Here is a 21,248-nt window from a genome sequence, read left to right as displayed (position 1 = left end):
TTGGTTGTGTTTTCCTGCAACTCTTTAAGGGATTTTTGTGTTTCCTCTTTAAGGGCTTCTACTTGTTTATCTGTGTTCTCCTTAATTTCTTTAAGAGAGTTATTTGTGTCCTTCTTAAAGTCCTCTGTCATCACCATAGATGTGATTTTTAAATAAAAATCTTGCTTTTCCAGTGTATTGGTGTATCCAGTTCTTGCTGTGGTGGGAGAACTGGTTCTGATTGTGGGATGATGTCATCATGCAGGTATAGGCAGGTACAAGATAGAATGAGGCCTGTCATTGGATGAAAAGGAAGGATGGGCGGGAGAAAAGTTTGAGGAAAGAGGAGGAGACTGGGATGGGAGGAGACAGGAGACTGGAAGAGATAGAAAGAGACTGCGGAGAGAACATGGAGACTGACATTAAGATTCCACTCTGTGTATTTACAGGTTGTCATGAATATTCTTAAGGGATAGATGTGTATAGGGCTTTGTATGTTTAGGTGGGCAATTATGTCTTACCAGTGGGATCAGAGGGTATTGTTGCATGTTCTTTCTTGTGGAGAATTGAGTTTGGGAGAGTGTGTGGCAGCAGAGACACTGGGCTGCCATGGAATTGGGATGTGTATTTCTGGCAAGATATCTATCAGATATCTTGGGGCACTATGGTGCCAGACCTAGTGAGGGTAAAGGCAGCATTTTATTTAATATAATTTTACAACAACATCTGATGATGCCAAGTAGTCTTGGTTTCTGTTGCTTAGGTTCTGATGCTTGCCTCTCACCGTCTGTTTATCTCTGATATTATTTGGTTTTGCTGTCTCTGAATGGAGCTTATTCCTTCTGAGGGCCTGTGAGTATGTGATCTTAGGGTTTTGAGCACTCCTGGGAAACTAGCTCTCTCTGGGCAGGTTTTGAGTCCAGAGGACTGTGGGATAGCCTTAGTTCTGGGCACAGGTAGAGACCAGAAGGATCCTGTCCCAGGCTGCTCCACGTTTCCTGTGCCCTGTGGGCTCCTGGCAGGTCCCTCTTTGGAGAGAAACTGTGGGTTGTTTTCTAAATGCAGGTGAAGGTAGGCACAAGATAAGACTAGGCAGTGAAAAAGTATAGGAGGCACAGAGTTTTGGAGAGAGGAGGGAGAGAAGAAAAAGGAGGAGAAGAACCAAGAAGGAGAAGGACAGCCCAGATCTGTGTGGCCTTAAAAGGCCACAGGTAGTTATGGATATTTCATAAAGGATGAATTTTTATAGGACAATTTGTTTTATCCAGATGGGCAGTTTACATTAATATTAATTGGTTTAGAGTTTATTGGGTGGACATTTTGTGGGGTGATGATTTACTGATATAAATCTGATCGCTAAATTACAAGTATATTGTTTTGATTTTAATGGGTTGCTGGGAGTTGTGACTATAACCACAGGGGGAGGATGCTGGAATGTGAGTAGAGTCCACAGCAAGAGTTGCAAGAGGGCTGCTCCTGCCGGGCTCAGAGAGTAGCTGTTGGCAGCATGGGATGGAGATTGGGAGGTTAGTGGTTGAAACACTTTGCTGATTGAGATGAAAATACCCTGCAGATGCCATGTGGCCCACTGGAGCTGGCAGTAGTGTGGAATGGTGTATCTTTTTTAATATTTACCACTACATGAAAGTAGGGTCTCACCTGTGAGCTTAGGAGTGAGAGTGCTCTTGGGAGACAAAATCTCTCTGGGCAAGTTTTGTGTCCGGAGGGCTGTGGACAGCGTTAGCTCTGGGCACAGATGGAGACTGGAAGCATCAGTGATTGTTAACTTTTAGAAATAATCAGTGTTCCAGAGACACAAAAGCAATTCATGCCTCTCCTCTTTCCCTTCACTCTGCTCTCTTCTGTCCTTTCTCCTTCCTCCTCCACCTCTCTATCCTTGAGTACAAGGATTTTTGCTATTTAGTCTATGCAAATCTTAAGATCCAGAACTTAAGAGACCTTCTTGCTATAGTCACCTGAGTAGCTCAAATTTTAGAATTTACATACTTAAATTCTATAGTATGAAAGTTTTGGATTTTCAATTTTCAACCAGGTTACAACTTTATTGAGTTATATGCGTATTATATGTCCATACTCAAATTACTACTTACTGCACACTTATGTCAAAACAATATCCATATAAGTATATCCCAACTTCCTTTCTATTACTGTGACAAAATACTCTGACCTAAAGCAACTTTATCTTAGAGGAATTCGTTTCATTTAACAAAATGGTAATCTATCATTGAAGGAAGTCAGGGCAGGAACTCAAGCAGAAACTATGGAGAGACATTTCTTGCTGCCTTGCTCTCAAGTGCTGCTTAGCTAGCCATTTTATACAACCTAAGCCCTTCTGCTTGAGAAGAGTACCTCCCACAGTTGGTTAGACCTTTCTATATCAATTGAAAATTGAGACAGTCCCCCATAGACATGCTCACACACACACATCTGGTCTAAGTAATTTGTCAACTGAGACTTTTCTCTCAGAGGACTTGGGAGGCTCTGTCAAGTTAATAATGGAATCTAACTAGGACAAAGTATATATATATAATTTACTTAATTGTATCCCTCCCCAGAATTAAGGGGTTTGTTTTAAAACAGTGAGCAATCTAGAACTAGCATTGTTTGTGAGACCAGACATTTGCTTAGTAATAAAGGACAAAAGTTCCTTAAACTGCACCTTCTTGGACTTGCAGGTACTTGGTGGCCATGGTGAGATTGTTTTTCTTTTGTACGGGGTTGCTCTGCTTGTTCTTTTTGCTAACGCTGTCCCACAGCCCTCCGGACACAAAACTTGCCTAGAGAGAGCTTGTCTCCCAAGAGCACTCTCACTCCCAAGCTCACAGGTGAGACCCCACTTTCGTGTAGTGGTAAATCGGAATATACTTACATGGATATTGTTTGGACATAAGTGTGCAGTAGGTAAGTGTGCAGTAATTTGAGTATGGATATATAATATGCATATAACTAAATAAAGTTGTAACTTGGTTGAAAATTGAAAATCCAAAACTTACATACTATAGAATTTAAGTATGTAAATTCTACAATTCGAGCTACTCAGGTGACTTTCAAACACAAGATGGAAAGTAGGGTTGGCTGTTCTCTGAGACGCTCTCTTACCACAAGATGGCCATCACCTTCCCCTGCCCTCCACCATTTGAGGTACAATCCGTAGAAAGGCTTTCTTTTTAGGCAGCTAAAATAATTTCCCTTCCCGTGTTGAATATTTTCATGGGAGATTCCTGGTATTGTCTGTGCCTTCTGCACCCTATGGGTAGCAGCCTTTACAGTGGTTCCTCTTGGACTACTGGACTGCAGCTGCCGCCATCTCTGAGATTCCCCAATCAGTCTCATCATGGATGTGATGTGAAAGAATTAAGAAAAAGCAGCAATCTGTAAGTCCCAGAGCCTGATAACATCTTCCTATAGAGGGTCATTATCTCCAGTGAAAGGGACCTTTCCTTGCTAGGAAGGGCATCTAGGGGCCTCCCATAGACACTGCTACACAGACTCAGTGGAAGGGTATGTTGCAGGAAACCATAGAGTTGGCCCAGCCTAGCTGCCTTGAGAGGGAAGAATCGTAGATTTTTCAGGTTAGAGTGCACACTATGTGCCTTCCAGTTCTTGAGAGAACACTCCCTTGGGTGGTGAAGTGGTCAGGCTGTTTTGTGCTTCTCTGTATGTCCCTTTAATAGGGACATGAAAGCATGGAAGCTTGACAGGACAATTGGTTGTAGATATTAATCTTGTGTACCCTGTATACCTTGCAAACATTACTGTGCCCTGGGAACTACAACTGTCTTGGTCCTGACAGTTATATTCTGTTTCTGATAGAGATATAAAAAGTCTGGTTGCTCTCAATAAAATTGCCACAGCATCAGTTTTGCTTCAGACCCTCCAACTGTCCTGCTTTAATTCTGTTTGGTTATATTAGGTGACCTTGGCCTGGTAAGTAAGAGCAGGCATTTACAAATATGGACTTTCGTTCACCTCTGAAATCTGGACAAGCCTCTCATCTATGACAGTGCACCCAGTAGACTTTCCAACCTCTGCCTGTTAGGGAAACGTGTAACATGTAGTCAGAGGCAAGTATCCTCTCTAGGAGAGTGATAGGCAGCCTGAATTGCTGTGTTTGGTCACCCCCTTTCCTTCCTCAAGTTGGCAGCTGGTGGGCCTCAGGGAGCACGGGGACTTTCTGGGTTGCACCCAATTTAGGGACAGGAGCTTTGGCAAGACTTTACAAACTCAATGGGCAACACTCAACCATTCAGAAACATCCTAACAAGGTAAGCAACCTTTTCAGGTGAGGCGCAGTCAGGAAGCCAGTGCATCCAAAGAGTCTGTTAAGCTTCCCATCCCGGTCTGCCAACCGTACTACCTTCTTCAAAACCTGTTTCTCCATCTCTGTCTTTGTCTCTGTTTCTTCCTTCCTTCCTCCCTCTCTCCCTCCCTCCCCTTCGTCACTCTTCTCTCTCTTTTCTGTGTCTTTCTCCTAAAGAATGATTGTTTAATCTCCTTTGTTGACATAATTCTAAAAACCCTAATGAAATATAAAAGCTAATTGTACTTCAGAAAGTCATAAATCATGAACAAGTGTGACATACCCCAAGGAAACATGGGTCTTTTAGCATTAGGGAAAAAAATCTGTTAAAAGTCATTTAACAAAATAGCTGGATGAAGGGGATAAATAATCAGATCTTATTTAATGATTTCAAGAGAACAGTGATTAAAACCAAACAACAAATTACAATGAGTTTGCCTTTCCTTGAGATGATTAATAACACTTTTAAATAAAGCCAGCTATCATTCATTATGACTTGTATTGTTATGGAATCTCTCTCTCTCTCTCTCTCTCTCTCTCTCTCTCTCTCTGTGTGTGTGTGTGTGTGTGTGTGTGTGTAAAAGCATTCAAGTGTCATAGTAGTTATTGAAAGGTCAATGGACTTTAAGGAATCAGTCCTTGGCTTCCACCTATTGAGGCAGGGTCACTCTTGTTGATTATGCTCTGCGCTGCAACTGAAATCTATCTGACACATGAATTTGTCTCCCCCCACCCCCATGCCCCATATCCCGTCAAACCATAGAAATGCTGGGATTATATATGTGGGGTGTCTTAGTCAGGGTTTCTATTCCTGCACAAACATCATGACCAAGAAGCAAGTTGGCGAGGAAAGGGTTTATTCAGCTTACTTCCCCGTTGCTGTTCGTCACCAAAGGAAGTCAGGACTGGAACTCAAGCAAGTCAGGAAGCAGGAGCTGATGCAGAGGCCATGGAGGGATATTTCTTACTGCCTTGCTTCTTCTGGCTTACTCAGCTTGCTCTCTTAAAGAACCCAAGACTACCAGCCCAGGGACAGCACCACCCATAATGGGCTACCCCGCCCTCCGCCGCCCCCTGATCACTAACTGAGAAAATGCCCTACAGCTGGGTCTCATGGAGGCATTTCCTCAACTGAGACGCCTTTCTCTGTGATAACTTCAGCTGGTGTCAAGTTGACACACAAAACCAGCCAGTACATGGGGCCACTACTTTTGTACGTGAGTTTGCAGACTCAAGTTCAGGTGTCAGAACTGCACAGCTAAAGCTTCTGCCCACTTGCCCGCTTCTTCAGCCCTGTGGGTTATCCTAATACGGTCTTGAGAGTATTAGAGGGGACCACAAACCCATGGAAGAGGATGACAAGAGGTGGGAGATCAGGTTTGGGTGTGGTCATGCCAGGCAACATAAGATAAGGTTAAAAGGTACAAGACAGAACTACCTGATTACTTACTATTCCCAGAGAGATCAGTGTTGTCAAGGGACAGTCAATGAGAAATATGAAGGCAGCAGAGAGAATAGCCAGCATATGAGAAATGGAGTGGGAACCTGGGGACTGTCCCTTTAATAAGGTGTGTGTGTGTGTGTGTGTGCGTGTGTGTGTGTGTGTGTGTGTGTGTGTGTGTGTGTGTGTATCTTAGTTAGGATTTCATTGCTGTGAAGAAACACCATGACCAAGGCAACTCTTATACAGGCAAACACTTAATTGGCTCACAGTTTCAGAGGTCCAGTCCATTATCATCATGGTGGGAGCAGGGCGGTGTGCAGACAGGCATGGAGTTGGAAGAGCTGGGAGTTCTACATCTTATTCCAAAGGCAGCAAGAAGAAGACTGCCTTTCCAAGGCAGCCAGTAGGAGGTTTTCATCCTAAGTGGGCTGAACCTGAGCATAGAAGACCTCAGAGCCCACCTACGGAGTGATGTACTACTTCCCATAAGACCATACCACTTAATACTGCCACTACCTGTGGCCAAGCATCGAAACACATGAACCTACGGAAACACATGAACCTTTTCAAACAATGGCAGTGTTTGACGGTCTTCCTCAGAGAACATACGTGAAGAAACTTACTTTTTTTGACCATGAGGTTGTATCATGATCAGTTGCTGGGTTTTTTAGTTAGGGCAAGGTGCAAATCTTCTTAACCGGGGCAAAAGGTGACCATTTACCACCGGGTTTCAAACAAATTAGGTCAAGTCTATAATCAGATGCTGAGGCAAGAACTCTAGCTAATGTCCCTGTTCACTTTGTCTTTCAGACGTTTATAGTTATTGATAAACATTTTATAGTTAAATTCATTGTTCAAGCATTGAAAGTATTTGTACTTATCTTGACACAAGAGAGACATATACTACATTTCAGTATAGTTATGATTGCTCTATTTTATCATTGTATCTTGTTAATTTCTTACTATGCCTAATTTATTAATTAAGCTTTATTATAAATGTGTTTGCATCAAAAAAAAAAAAGGGGGTGGATGTTTCATTACCATGCGGAGTTTCAGGCATGGGAAAACTGGAATGTACTCTTCAACTATAAGACAGACGTATGCTACTGTACAGTAGGCAAATTTGTGCCGGAACTCCCTGCAGCGGAAAAACTCCCTGCAGCGAAATGAGGTCACCCTCATCTCCTGAAGCTTCGTTTGCCCTGCACTTTCCACAGCCCCGAGGAAGAGCAGGTATCAGTGGTTCTCTCTGGGCTCAGTGTCAGCTGGCACCAGGCAGGAGGCATGGCCTGGTTTCATTCTGCTCACATGCTCGCCAGCACAGCTCTTCCGGAGGTAACAAGTAGACTGTCACAAATAGGAAAGATAGTAAGACGGAAATGGGGCTGTTTTACCCTTGGCACTGGCTGTTCGTCTCCAAAACCATCTGAAATCAAATATAATTTATCGTCATAAAAGTTTTGCCAGGCCCAGTGGCGCAAGCCTGTATGTAATCCCAGCTCTCTCTCGGGGCAAGACAACCACACTTACTCAGTGATACTCTGAGCAACTCGGAGACAGACTGAAAATACAAAGTAAAGCATGCTAAGTAGATAAATCAAAGTTCTAATATCTGCTACTATTACAAAAAAAAATTTACCCCTGAAAACCTCTTTCTCTACATTAACTGTCTGGATATCTTTGGAAAACATGACTTTGACTTACATTTTCATGGAAAAAAGTAACCCAAGACTGCCCCCCACCCCTGCTTCCCTTTCTTTCTTCACAGGGCCACCTCAAACTCGTAATTCTCCTGCCTTAGGCTCACTAGTGCAGGAATTATAGGCAGGCACCACCAATGCCTGGCCCTAAGGTTTATTATATGGAGGAAGCACACACACATCTTTTCTCTCCTTGGGTTTTGTCCCAAACGTCTTTCTTTCCTAAGACATCCACAGTTCCACTGAGCAGCCAGCTGACCGCAGAACCTTCTACAGCATGGGTAAGGGGGCAGCGAACCCACAAACGCTTCTCACAGGCCCATGGGGAAATCCTGGTAGTTGCCGTACTGCATGACTAAATAGCTTATTAGCTTACACTACATAAGGAGAGAAGGTACATTTTTCACTGATTTGACGTAGCGGGTATGCAATGATCCTGAAATTCATTCTTTTGTTTTTGTATTTTAAAGTATCATATGTGAGTATATGTTGGTACCAGACATACATGAATGAATTTTCTTAGCATGCCATAATATGTTCTTGAAATTAACTTCGTTTGACAGGTAAATTTATAGCTTGTGAAGTGGTCGATACTCTTTAATATTTTAAGATAAGAACAAGTTATCAAAAGAAATCGATGGGAATTAGGAGAATTCATGAGATGTGCTATGTAAGATGTGATACACACACACACACATATTGCAAGTCACACACCATATATTAGATTATTTCTTTAAAAGATGGAGAGAGGGGGAGGGAGACAAGGAGGAAGAGGGAGAGGTAGAAAGTGGGTGTGGTCTGACCTTAGGCAGGATTGTATTTATTGACAACACGTGGACACCTTTCTCACTGTTGTGTGTGGATGGTTCAAATGCCTACTGGGGAAGATGTCATGCCGCTCTTCAGAGTGGCAGAAATGGCTTCTGTAGTCTGAAAATGAAGATGGGAAGTGTGTTCCTTCGGCAGGCATTCCTAATGCTGAAAGCATATTAAAAACTCAGGGCAGGAGTGTTACCAGCTGCTTCCTGTGGAGGGGAGCTTTGTCAGATGAAGGTAGCTCTGGGTGCATTGAAGAGGGCGGGGCCTTCTCTGGCCACGTAGCAAGGGGAGAGCTCCGACTTGGTCAGCTGTGAGAGCCGAAGCTGTTGCCATCCTGTATTTTCTAAAACGACTTGGGGAGTAAATCTAAGAGGGTCGTAAGTGGACGAATTAGTTATGGAGTAAAACTGGACCGTAAATTCATTAGCCATAGTGACAGATGGCAACACCAAGGCTCCCTAACATTTATGAGGCCCCTACATACTTAATATGGCACTGCACATAAAAGATGCACGTTTGCACCCTTGCTACTCATTACAACAACTAAATGTTAATTTAGTCACCCACTAGTGACACTCAACGCTAGCTCATGTGTCTTGCCCTAAGAAACACAGAGCTTGTGGCTGGTTCCTCTTCCCTTGCGTTTCACTGTGCGCTTAAATCCTTAAATCCTGCATAGTTTGAGTCCTTCGGCTGCACGGTCTCTGGTAGTGGCGGACGGAGGCTTCCATAGCTAACATCTCACTCACAGGACATCTGGGAAGGGATGAAGGACAATCCGCACCACAGAGCAGGCAGCTGAGTCAGTTCCAGCCATCTCAGGGCTGGTTCTCCTGAGCTCATTTCCGGTTCCTGCCATCCTCTCTCTGCCACCCTCTTCGTTCCATCTGTAGCTGCCTGTCCCTCTGGCTGTAGAAAGAGCAGCAGGAAGAAGTCTGGCTCTCTTCAGTCACTCTCTGGTCTACAAGAGCACAGGCAGAGACCTGATTTCTTCCTGCAGGGTTGTGAAGAGTGTGATGGAAAAAGTGAAGCTTCTCCCATCTACTGATTAGAGAGTTATTTAGCCGCGGAAACCAAGGAAGGAAATGACGATTGGAGCTTTGGATGCATTTTCTCCAAACCTAAAACTCCCTGAATAAATGGCTCATGGGATTTGGGAAAGAATAAGATAACAAGAGATGCTTCTGCAATGTGACCAGATCCTTTTTCTGTTTGCCGCAGTGGCTCCTGGGGTGCTGAGTTAAGATGTCAGGATCAGGCTATCCCTCCCACTGCCTGTTTCAGGCTAGACAGCCAGACCCTTCTAACACAATAACTTAACCCAATTTGAAAGGCCTCAGAGGGAAAAGGTCTCCTCTCCCGTCATAACCATTTCCGAGAATCATGTCTGCCAACAGCAAGCTTGTATTACCACAATAAGTCATAATTCAATAAATATTTAGTGAGCACTTACACAGTCAGACGCTAGTCAGTGAATTAGGTAGGCTTCTATGATTAGTCCAGCCATGCAGAAAACTACTTGAGGGGTGTGAATTATTTATGTGCCATTGAGTTGATATTTAAAGACAACAGGATGTGCCGGAAGGGTTAACGAATGTCCTGGGTAGAGTGTTCTCAGCTGAGGACTGCAAGTGAAGCTAAGGGCAGAAGAGGACTAGGCAGTCTGAGGTCGCTGCAATTGGTGGTAACTTGTATCACAGACTTGGCCAGGGACAGAACATGAGTCTTGGACCTGAAGAAGAGACAGTCTGAAGCAAGATAAAGCGACCGGAACAAGAGAGTGTGCCACCATTTGCCAAGACGAGGGGCACAGCCAAAGGAAGTAAAATGTCCCCGTAGCAAGGACTGTGGCTGAGACATCTCCAGGAATGACCCGTAACCTAAAGAAGAAACAAACAAAAACCAAAACTCTGCACATAGAGTTTAGAGAGGGACAACTTCAAATGTCTCTCAAGTCCAGAGAAAGTCTCTGGAGTTGAAGATTTTTCTTTCCTCTTCCTTTACCCGTGTGGGGAGAGGGGGCAAGAGCTGAGAATGGACCTTACAGGCTAATATATCTGAATGTTTGGCTTCAGGGTAGCAGTGTTTGGGATGGACTTAGAGCTGTGGCCTTGTTGGAGGATGGCCTTACTAGTGAAGGTGTGTCACCAGGGGTGGGACCATACCATTCCCAGACCTCCCTCCTGTCCTCCCTCCCTCCCTCCCTCCCTGCTACCTGCAGGTGAGATGTAAGCTCTCTGCCACTGTTTCAGTGCCTCCCTGACACTCACCCTTTGGAACTGTAAGCAAGCCCCCAGTGAATGCTTTCTTTTATAGGTTGCAGGAGTTGTGTTTTTTTGTTTGTTTGTTATGTTTTTCATACAATAGACCAGTAACTTTGGCATCCTTAAAGTTCTAATTCTGACAGAATTGATGAGAAATGGAGGTAGCAGAAGGCAGTTTCCTGCACAGTCAGCCCTGAGCAAGGCGAAGTGAGCTGCTGGACTGTGAATGAAGTACAAGCAGGGTTTGAGGGGACCATCGCCAGCCTGAGCATGACGAGCGGGCATGGCGGGCATGGCAAGCGGGCATGGGGGGCATGGCGGACATGGCAGGCATGGCAAGCGGGCGTGGTGAGAAAGCATGGCGATCATGGTGGGCATGGCGATCGTGGCGGGCATGGCGATCCTGGCGGGCATGGCTCTGGCAGGCTTTGCCTTTTGCCCCATTCCCTTGCCAAACCATTAGATAACATTCCTGAAACTAACCAACAAGGTCTGTTCTCTTATTTTATCCACTTCCTTCTCCCGAGGCTGCCTACCAAGGTCCAGCTATCAAAGTATTCAAGTCCAGCAACCAAAAGCCCCTCTTTTGGCTGACCCTATTAACATGTGCAATTAACACTAAACACCTCATCTTTACTCAGGCACTCGCCCATTGCCTTTCTTTACAATTGTAAAGCGGCCATTTTCCTATGTGCCACTTCCCGTCTTCTCTCTATCCATAGGCAGTCCTCTGTCCCCCAAGAGACAAACGTCTCTTACCGCTGTCTCTTGCCCATTTTCTTTCCCCAACCTTGTTCCCTTCCCCTTCTCCCTCTTCCTCTCTCTCTGTCTTTGTCCTTTATCCCTGCCCGCTGTCCCTCTGGAGCAAGTAAGTCTTCTTCGTGTTGAGAATTCGGTCTTAGTGATCTTGAGCTGACTCGGAGGTCCCTACAGTGTGTCTTTCCGTTACTGAATCTTGAGATTGTTTTCATTATCTGGATTTGATCAGAGAAAGTCACAGGGCTCATCCTAAATGAGAGAGGAAGATTCATAGCTATGACAGATATTTAAAGTAGTAGGAGGAGATAAGCAATAATGACTTTTGACTAAACCCAAAGACATTGGGCAACAACCTCTTTCTAGCCTGTTTCTTTTGCCTTTCGCTTTCTTTTGTCAAACTGCCTTCTAAATATTTGCTATCACCAGTAGGTTATTGCTGCTCTCACCCTCGGTCAGTGGAGTTTCTCTTCACTGTGTGTCTTGGTTAGGGTTCCCATTGCTGCGAAGAGACACCATGACCAAGGCAACTCATAAAGACCAACATTTAACTGGGCTGGCTTAGAGGTTCAGAGGCAGGAAGCATGGCGCATGCTGGTTGAACAAGGAACTGAGAGTTCTACACCTGGATTTAAAGGAAACAAGGGGGGAAAATGCCATTCTGGGTGTGGTTTGAGCTTCTGAGACTTCGAAGCCCACCCCCTAGTGACACATTCCCTCCAACAAAGCCAAACCTACTCCAGCAACCACACTTCCTATTGTAGTCAACCCTGTTAGCCTAGCGGGACCATTTTCTTTCAAAACCAGTCCAGGGAGCTATTGGCAATCTATTGTTGCTGGGAAGGAGTGAAATCATTTTCTTCAGTGGTGTAGCCATTGTTAATCCACCCGTGCTCCAAGAATAACCACCTACCCATGCTCACAGAAGCAACTGTAGTGCAGCTCAGTGAGTTGACAACAAAGCAAGGACATGAAAATAGGAGGGAATTCGGGGACAAGAGAGGGCTCAGCAGAAGTACAAGGAGGATGAGAGGCAGTAGGTAATGGAGTAAAAATGGCCAAAATACATTACAGACTATACAAAACTGTCAATGGATGATAAATAAATAAGCATTTTTTTCTGATTTTTTTTTTCCTCAATGCACGAATCACCTACTTTATAAAAATTCCCAGCAGGATCTGAAATCGACTAAGAGAATGCAGCTGTGAGAGCATGTCCAGAAAGGGTTAACTCACAGAGAGGATTTCCTCCCAGGTAGGGGGCCTGGGCATTGCCTGCCTGCCTGCATTCACTTCTCACCATGAGAGTATATGTTGGAATTATCTGCTGCTGCCACCATCTTCCCTCCCCTGACACTAGAGTGTAGCTTTTTTGGTACTTCAGTGTGGATTGAAAATTAGCAAAGCCCCAAATGGAGCTACTAAAATGTTTGGCGCACTGCAAAGCTTCTGGGTTCCCCGTCTTTCCCGTGTGAGGCTGCTCATCCCCTGTTTTATAAGTCTCCTTTCATGATGTATGTACACAGTCTACTGGTTCTGGTCCTCTAGAGAACCCCACCTAATACACCATGACCCCAAAAGGAAGAGAAGACCAGTGAAGCCTCAGCTGACCCCTGAATCCTACACCACTACACATTTAGAGGGTCTATATATTTATTTCTTAACTTCAGTTATTGTAGTGGTTTGAATAGGCCCCCCATAGACTCATGGGTTTGAACGCTTGGCCCACGGGGAGTGACACTATTCACAAGTGTGTCCTTGTTAGAATAGTTGTGGTCTTGTTGGAGGAAATGTATCACGGTGGTGGTGGACTTTGAGGGCTCCTAGTCCTCAAAGCTCCACTCAGTAGGGAAGAGACAGTCTCTCCTGATTGCCTTCAGATCAAGACTCTCTTGGATCCTTCTCCAGCACCATGTCTGCCTGGATGCTGCCGGGCTTCTATCATGATCATAATGGACTGAACCTTTGAAACTGTAAGCCAGCTTCAATGAAATGTTTTCCTTCATTTGTAAACGTTTACTGAACAATTTTGCCTTTATCAGTAAAATTGAAGAATCCCAATGGCCTCTTTGCTTCTCGTGGGCAGTGATGTGGATGGCCTTCGTCTGAACTTGGGCTGGGCTATTTCAGAGCTGCTCTGTCCTGTTGTCCTAGTGTGGACCTGTCCATCTCTCATCTCTCCTGCTGCTCACATTTTCATAGTCCCAATAGAAAGCCTGTCTTCTTTGATGGATTCTCTTGGAGTCCATGAGGCACTCTACAAACCACATGAGCACTGATCTCAGACAGACAGGGAAGGTTTAGGAATCCACACCCTAAGACTGATCAGACCAGAAACATAAGAGAGAATCTGAGCTATGACGATAAACATCTTTCAGCTTATAAAGGAAAAAACAAAAAACAAAAACCACAAAAGCCACAGTGAGCTCATAGGCAGGTGCGGGAAGTGCTGTCCAGTGGTTAGCTCTGATGCAAGCCACTTTAGACATAACAGATCATATTGACCTTTAACTTGATGGGACCTATGTAAAGCTTTGTGGAATTTCTTAAGATTAACAAATCTCACTACAAAACATACAGAATATAGCAGAGTATGTGATCAGCACGGCCCTGCCCTGAGTCAAGTTACTCTTCTGTATCAGTGACTGGCAGGCCTATCATAGGCACCACTATGAAATAGCTAGAGGGCGTGGAACAAGAGGCTACAGTCATGCTGGGAGGGGCGGGCAGCGGGGCTTAGACCTCAACAGATTCCAAGTTCATTTTTCTTCCCTTCCAGTCTTCTCTGCTTTCCAGCTTCCTAGTGCCATTCACCAACTGGTCAGTGTCAAAGAGGCCAAGCTGAGGGGATGTGGGGCTCTCGACAGTGACCTCCTTTGTCTAGATGTTCTGGTAGCTCACTGGTGCTTTCCAATAGCTATTTAGCAAGATGTTATTTGGCATTACTAATTGTTCTTGGCAGGAATACTGGTGAGCAGAAAGCAGACAGAGTATTCTTTAAAGGTTTGCTGCAGTGTATTGTGGTATTTTTATGCAAATGCAAATTTTCTGGTTATTGGCAAATGAGATTTTTATGGCAAAATAGGAGAAAAAAATATTCATGTTGAACTCCAAGACATTACATAATGGTTTTGTCCCCATTGAAGTTGAGGAGGTATGCGTGTTGGGGAGTGAGGGGAAGACTTGTTATTGGTAACAGAAAGAAATACCCATGAATTTCTGCTGACTTTTATAGTAGTATTGATGTCGAATTGGCTTGCTTAAGGATACTAACTGCAATCTTCCTAACTATAAGGATTTCCTCAGTCACCCTAGAGACCAAGACTCCTTATCCCTGTGCTAGCTTCATTCCTGATTAGTAGACACATCAATCTTCTCTATGGCACAGGCCTTCAGACATGATTCCAAGCCATATTGAGCCATTAAAACCAAGCAGAAGGAATGGCCTGAATTTACCCAGTTCAAAGCAAAAGTCGGAACCTCATTGCAAGCTAACCCAGTCTCAAGGAAGTGTCCTACTGATATTTTTTCTTGAGATTTTTCTGTCCCACCCGCCTCCACCACCACATGTGCTTTTTATCTCTGTCAACTAACTTACTTCTATTTGTTCCACTGAAGTGACAGAAGTGGGTCATTCCGAGCCCTGTGCAGAAGATAAAACTGCTCTGTTGCCAGCCAGGCTGGAGAAGTCTCTGAATCCCGGGTGCTTTCAATAGAACAGAATTAACATTCAAGGCTGCACTTGGCCAGACCGAGTGCCTCTTTCAGGGAGCGGCTTGGGGTGTTTATTTATAGCTCTCTTTGAAAAGAGTAGTGTCCGTTTTTGATGGAATAAAAAAAGGGGGGGGTGTCTCTTTCCAACTTGACATAGTTTTCTTTCTGACCAATACTCTTTTCTAAATTAATGTTGATTTTAAGCAACACATGAACACACACATCTCAAGTGCTGGGACAAGATGGTTTAGGAGAGGCATGAGTGTAAGCTACTTTATTTAACGCAACACACTCTCATTGGATCCTTAGAATGCCCAGGTCATTTTCAGAAAGGTGAAGGATGTAAAAATAAGTAAAATAATTCATCATGACAAAGATCTGGTAAGATAATGACAAGAGATCCAATGTTACAGGGATGAACTGTAGAAACCGGTTACAGTAAAGGTAGGAAACTTGATGTTTTTATGAACAAAAGAAACGGAGGATTTAAAAGCTGAACCTTGAAGGATAGTTAAATTTCACAAATTTATTTTAAAGGCCAGTTTTTCATGGTTCCTGATGCTTCCGGGAAGTGTAACTGACCCTCCCCCTTGACATGCAGACTCCTTCTGCACACTACTGTTTCCTGAGAATCTCTTCTATCTGTGGCTTAATTCGTGGTACATATGTCTCCATCTAACCAAACCAGAGGACCTTTAAAGGTCTTCCAAGGTACATTAGCTACTTTACTGCTACTGCGATAAAACACGTTGACCTAGAAAACTTATAAAGTGTGTTTGAACTCCTGGTTCCAGGAGGATGAGTCCATGGTGGTGGAGAGGCATAGTAGCAGGTAGACACAGCAGCAGGAGGAAACTGAAAGATCACCCTGTGCTTTAACCCAAAGGGCAAAGCAGCAGCAGCAGCAGCAGAGAGAGAGAGAGAGAGAGAGAGAGAGAGAGAGAGAGAGAGAGAGAGAGCGCCAGAAAGCAAGGCTATCTACTCTCAAAGCTCACCCCCAGTGGCACACTTTCTCCAGAGTCTATACCTCCTAAACTTCTCCCAAACTTCCACCAACTCGGGACCAAGTATCCATGTCTGAGCCTCTAGAGGACATGTCATTCAAGTCCTGTCCCTGGGCCAGCATTCGTCCTAGACAGTTGATGGTTTCTCAGGGATAGGGGAAAGCCAGGGTTTTACTAATGGCTCCTGGTAGGTCAATAATACTCTAGTGTATGTCCCCTACCCAGGAGTATGTGGACAGCAGAGATTGGAGTCAGTGAGCTATCAAATTAAAAACAAAAATTTTAAAACCGCATGAAGTTGAGGGGATAAGAAAGTGGGGGTGACTTAGGTAGAGATGGGTAAATATGACAAAATGCATTGTATTAAGTCCTCGAAGAATTAATAATTCCCAGCAAACTTCTGTTTATTTTTTATTTATTTGTTTATTGTTAGTACCACATGCATGCCTAAGTCAGATTTAACCAGACAGCTGAGACTTGTCATGAGTTCCAGGCGAGTGAAAGACCCTGTCCCCAAAAGAAAAGTGTATGGCATCTAAAGAACACCAGGGGTTGTCCCATCATCTGCACATTTATAAACACATGTGCACATGTGCGTACACACACACACATGCACACACACACAGACACACATGCACACACACACACAGACACACACGCACACACGCACACACGTACGTACACACAGACACAAATGCATGCACACACTTATGCACACATGCATTCAAATGTACACAGATGCACAGTCAATGATCATAAATTAGTAAAATGGAGCCAATTACTAATGTTTACTCCAAAATAGCCCAAGTAGTGAGAAAGAATGCTTCCTTCATATTTATTTTTACGTGTAATTTCACTTCAAGAATTATTGCCAGAAAAAAAAATAACCACAAAAGTGTATTCAAGTGTAATTCCAATTTCAGAATATAAATCAATAGATATAAGTAGGGTGCATATTATATGCACATTGCCACTGTTTTCCAATTTATTTTCAGTATTTCAAAACCTCTGAGTTGTGCGTGAGTGATTACATGTTTGAGTAATGTTAGAGCTCTGGCAACTTGTCAGAATCCAAGGATAAAAGACTTTAATTTTCATATTGTTATTATATCCACGTTTTCAGACAGCATTGAGAGAGAAAATAAAGCCCACCAAATGCCAAAATGAGCAAAACAAAAAGAAAGATTGCTTCCGCCCCGCAGCTGTGTCTTCAGCCACAGCACAGAGCTTTTCTTCCCTTCCTTCTAATCAGCAGGGTGTCCCCAGGAATGCAAAATGTCCCCTCCAATGGCACATTTTTCTGCTTAAACATCACTTCATAATCCCTGCTCCAAGTGCTTTGAAACTTTTAGATAAAAATAGTGTGAAGACAGATCTTTCACCAGAGCGTGAAGCATCCGGGTATACAAGCTTCCATTTTGAAATGCCCCCAGTAGTACTGCTCCCTGCTTCACGGGAGGATAGTTTAGAGCCCAGAAAACAATTTGGAAGGGGACACGGGGAGAGAAAAGGAACGGGCAGGTTGTTGCGAGTGCCGTTTATCTCTGATTTGAAATCTAAAACAAATAAAGGTATCTGTGAGCTACCACACTCCTTTAGCACCCTGTGGTACTTTGTGGAAAGGCTTCGTGAAATTAGAACAGGTGGCAGTTCCTGGGTCTCCACCAACTGTAAAGAAGAGTTCTGCGTGAAGGGAGTCTGTCTCAGTCACACCATACAGGCTCAGTTGATGCACTGAACGGACAGAGTCGTGCAGTACGGAGAAGGATTCTATGAAGACAGAGAAGCACCAGCCACAGCGCCCCTCACTTCCACTGGCCCGTTTCAAGGCTCCCGGGGGACCTCAGGATGCATCCCATCAGGCGTGGGTTTGTGGCATCCGCAGAAGTCAGCTGTTTTTACTGAAACTGCATGGCCTGCAGCTCGTGTCGCTCTTATTTCCCTACATGACACCTCTGTGACATCAGATGATCACCAGAATGCTGATGAACCAGCTAACAGAGAAGTAAGGTGAGAGAGATTACGTTTGGGTAAGAATGAGTGGTGGAATTACATTTGGATGAGGATAAACCGGCTGCACTTCTGTGGCGCCTGTCAGAGCCAGGTTATTATATCATCACTAGTTCGCCTGACATGGGAATGGCTCTTACCTGTCACGATGTCTTTGAAATTGATCAAAATTGTCAGCCGTGATGGATGTGGCTCTGGCATGACTATAAGACCACGCACGAAATGTAGCCAAGAAAATATAGTAAAGTACAGGCAAACAGGGTCAGCTTGAGAAGACTCACATATTCTCCTGGTTTTGTCATATATCAAATATGTCAATGTGTCAATTATATGGCAATCGCAAATATATCAAATATATCAATTATATATAAAAATGTATATCAACCAGCGTTTTTTTTTTTATTAACTTGAGTATTTCTTATTTACATTTCGAGTGTTATTCCCTTTCCCGGTTTATGGGCCAACATCCCCCTAGCCCCTCCCCCTCTCCTTCTTTATGGGTGTTCCCCTCCCCATCCTCCCCACATTGCCTCCCTCCCGCCAACAATCACGTTCACTGGGGGTTCAGTCTTAGCAGGACCCAGGGCTTCCCCTTCCACTGGTGCTCTTACTAGGATATTCATTGCTACCTATGGGGTCAGAGTCCAGGGTCAGTCCATGTGTAGTCTTTAGGTAGTGGCTTAGTCCCTGGAAGCTCTGGTTGCTTGGCATTGTTGTTCATATGGGGTCTCGAGCCCCTTCAAGATCTTCCAGTTCTTTCTCTGATTCCTTCAACGGGGGACCTATTCTCAGTTCAGTGGTTTGCTGCTGGCATTCGCCTATGTATTTGCTGTATTCTGGCTGTGTCTCTCAGGAGCGATCTACATCCGGCTCCTGTCGGTCTGCACTTCTTTGCTTCATCCATCTTGTCTAATTGGGTGGCTGTATATGCAGGCTCTGAATGGCTGTTCCTTCTGCCTCTGTTTTAATCTTTGCCTCCCTATTCCCTGCCAAGGGTATTCTTGTTTCCCTTTTAAAGACAGAGTGAAGCCTTCACATTTTGATCATCCCTCTTGAGTTTCATGTGTTCTGTGCATCTAGGGTAATTCAAGCATTTGGGCTAATAGCCACTTATCAATGAGTGCATACCATGTGTGTTTTTCTGTGATTGGGTTACCTCACTCAGGATGATATTTTCCAGTTCCAACCATTTGCCTACGAATTTCATAAAGTCATTGTTTTTGATAGCTGAGTAATATTCCATTGTGTAGATGTACCACATTTTCTGTATCCATTCCTCTGTTGAAGGGCATCTGGGTTCTTTCCAGTTTCTGGCTATTATAAATGAGGCTGCGATGAACATAGTGGAGCACGTGTCTTTTTTATATGTTGGGGCATCTTGTGGGTATATGCCCAAGAGAGGTATAGCTGGATCCTCAGGCAGTTCAATGTCCAATTTTCTGAGGAACCTCCAGACTGATTTCCAGAATGGTTGTACCAGTCTGCAATCCCACCAACAATGGAGGAGTGTTCCTCCAGCATCTGCTGTCACCTGAGTCTTTGATCTTAGCCATTCTCACTGGTGTGAGGTGAAATCTCAGGGTTGTTTTGATTTGCATTTCCCTTATGACTAAAGATGTTGAACATTTCTTTAGGTGTTTCTCAGCCATTCGGCAACCCTCAGCTGTGAATTCTTTGTTTAGCTCTGAACCCCATATTCTAATAGTGTTATTTGTCTCCCTGAGGTCTAACTTCTTGAGTTCTTTGTATATTTTGGATATAAGGCCTCTATCTGTTGTAGGATTGGTAAAGATCTTTTCCCAATCTGTTGGTTGCCGTTTTGTCCTAACCACAGTGTCCTTTGCCTTACAGAAGCTTTGCAGTTTTATGAGATCCCATTTGTCGATTCTTGATCTTAGAGCATAAGCCATTGGTGTTTTGTTCATCAACCAGCGTTTTAAAAATTGTATTTTGTGATAGTTTCTTTTCCTAAAAACAAAAGTTAAAGAAAAATTTTAAAGGGAAATTATTTTAAAATTTCACTTTTATACTTATTTTGAATCCATAACTTAGCAGATATTTTCCACAGGTAACTCTCAAAGTATTTGTGCTTAACACACCTCTGTCCATGTATCTATGGCCAGCTCCTAAAAAAACTGTGTACCCTTATTCTAATATAGGCTCCAGGCCACACGTGAAAGGGAGCTCAAAGAGGGCCGCACCATTGATGGGGCCAACTGACCATTGGCCATTGACCACTGTCTTTAGTGGTCTATCACTAACATCAGGGTCTGAATTCCTTTTATGTTTCTTATCGGAAGATGTGCCCCTCCTCCCTGTAACAGGAGTGAAGCTTCCCAGGGAGCCAACTGGAAACAACTTGTTCCATGTCTGTCCCAAGCAAAACCAATCTCTCAGTTCCACTCTTAATCCCACAGCTGAGGTCACATGAATTTACAGGACATTGCAGGACCTCAGGATGGACAGACCAGAGAGGCGAGTGCCCAAGACTCCAGAGGAGCTGCTCTTGAAGTTCACTGACAAGATCCAGGCTGCCTCTGATGTTCCCGCCCAGCCCTTTCCATAGGTTTTCGGCACTGTCTGTTCAGTCATACTGGTCCGTCTACAAATGGTCTGCTCACTATGCCTCTCACTTATAAAGACTGAGATGGTGGTTGGGATCCACTCAGGGAATCTGTGATGGTCTTTGAATTTTAAAATCATTAATTATCTGAACATTTTTACGACATATGCAAAGATTTTTTTTCTACATCTTTGGGGTTCATTATTCAACACACTCTTCCAGTCACGATGACTTGATCCTTTATTTGATATTTTGCTGTGACACAATCTGTACAAAAGTGAACTAAGGAGGGGAGTGTTTATTTTGGCTACAGTTTGAGGGCACAGTCCATGGTGGTAGGGAAGACACTGCAGGACATGCTGCTGGAACTCCTCACTGTCTCACCTCTTCAGGAGGCCGAAAGTAGACAAGAAGAGAGGCTGGGCCACAGAATGACACCTAAACATGGACGTAGAGGTCTCTCCAGAAGCGTCTCTAGGGGCTGGAGAGATCGTTCTGAAGTTAAAAGTACTTGTGACTCTCCCAGAGGACCCAGGTTTGATTTTCAATAGCCACACAGCAGCTCTCAACCTCAGTTCCAGGGGATCCAGCGCCCCCTTCTGGCCTCCACGAGCACCAGGCATAGGGCGTATCAGTCCATGCAGGCTAAACATCCGCTTTCTTTAGTTAGGCTC

At 44.1% G+C, this 21,248-nt stretch overlaps 1 protein-coding gene across 1 annotated transcript in view; it reads right to left on the bottom strand.

Moving 5' to 3' along the window:
• Positions 1–20,957: 20,957 nt before the first annotated feature.
• Akap7 (A-kinase anchoring protein 7) overlaps positions 20,958–21,248 on the bottom strand; it is a 262,161-nt gene continuing 261,870 nt past the window's right edge. The window contains exon 12 of the transcript XR_010054020.1: positions 20,958–21,248. This exon is cut by the window's right edge and continues 580 nt beyond it. The gene's annotated coding sequence lies outside the window, so the exon portion shown is untranslated.

The sequence above is a fragment of the Rattus norvegicus genome, chromosome 1 (genome assembly GCF_036323735.1).
Source record: "Rattus norvegicus strain BN/NHsdMcwi chromosome 1, GRCr8, whole genome shotgun sequence".
NCBI lineage: Eukaryota > Metazoa > Chordata > Mammalia > Rodentia > Muridae > Rattus > Rattus norvegicus.
This window is presented reverse-complemented; position numbering and strand designations above follow the sequence as displayed.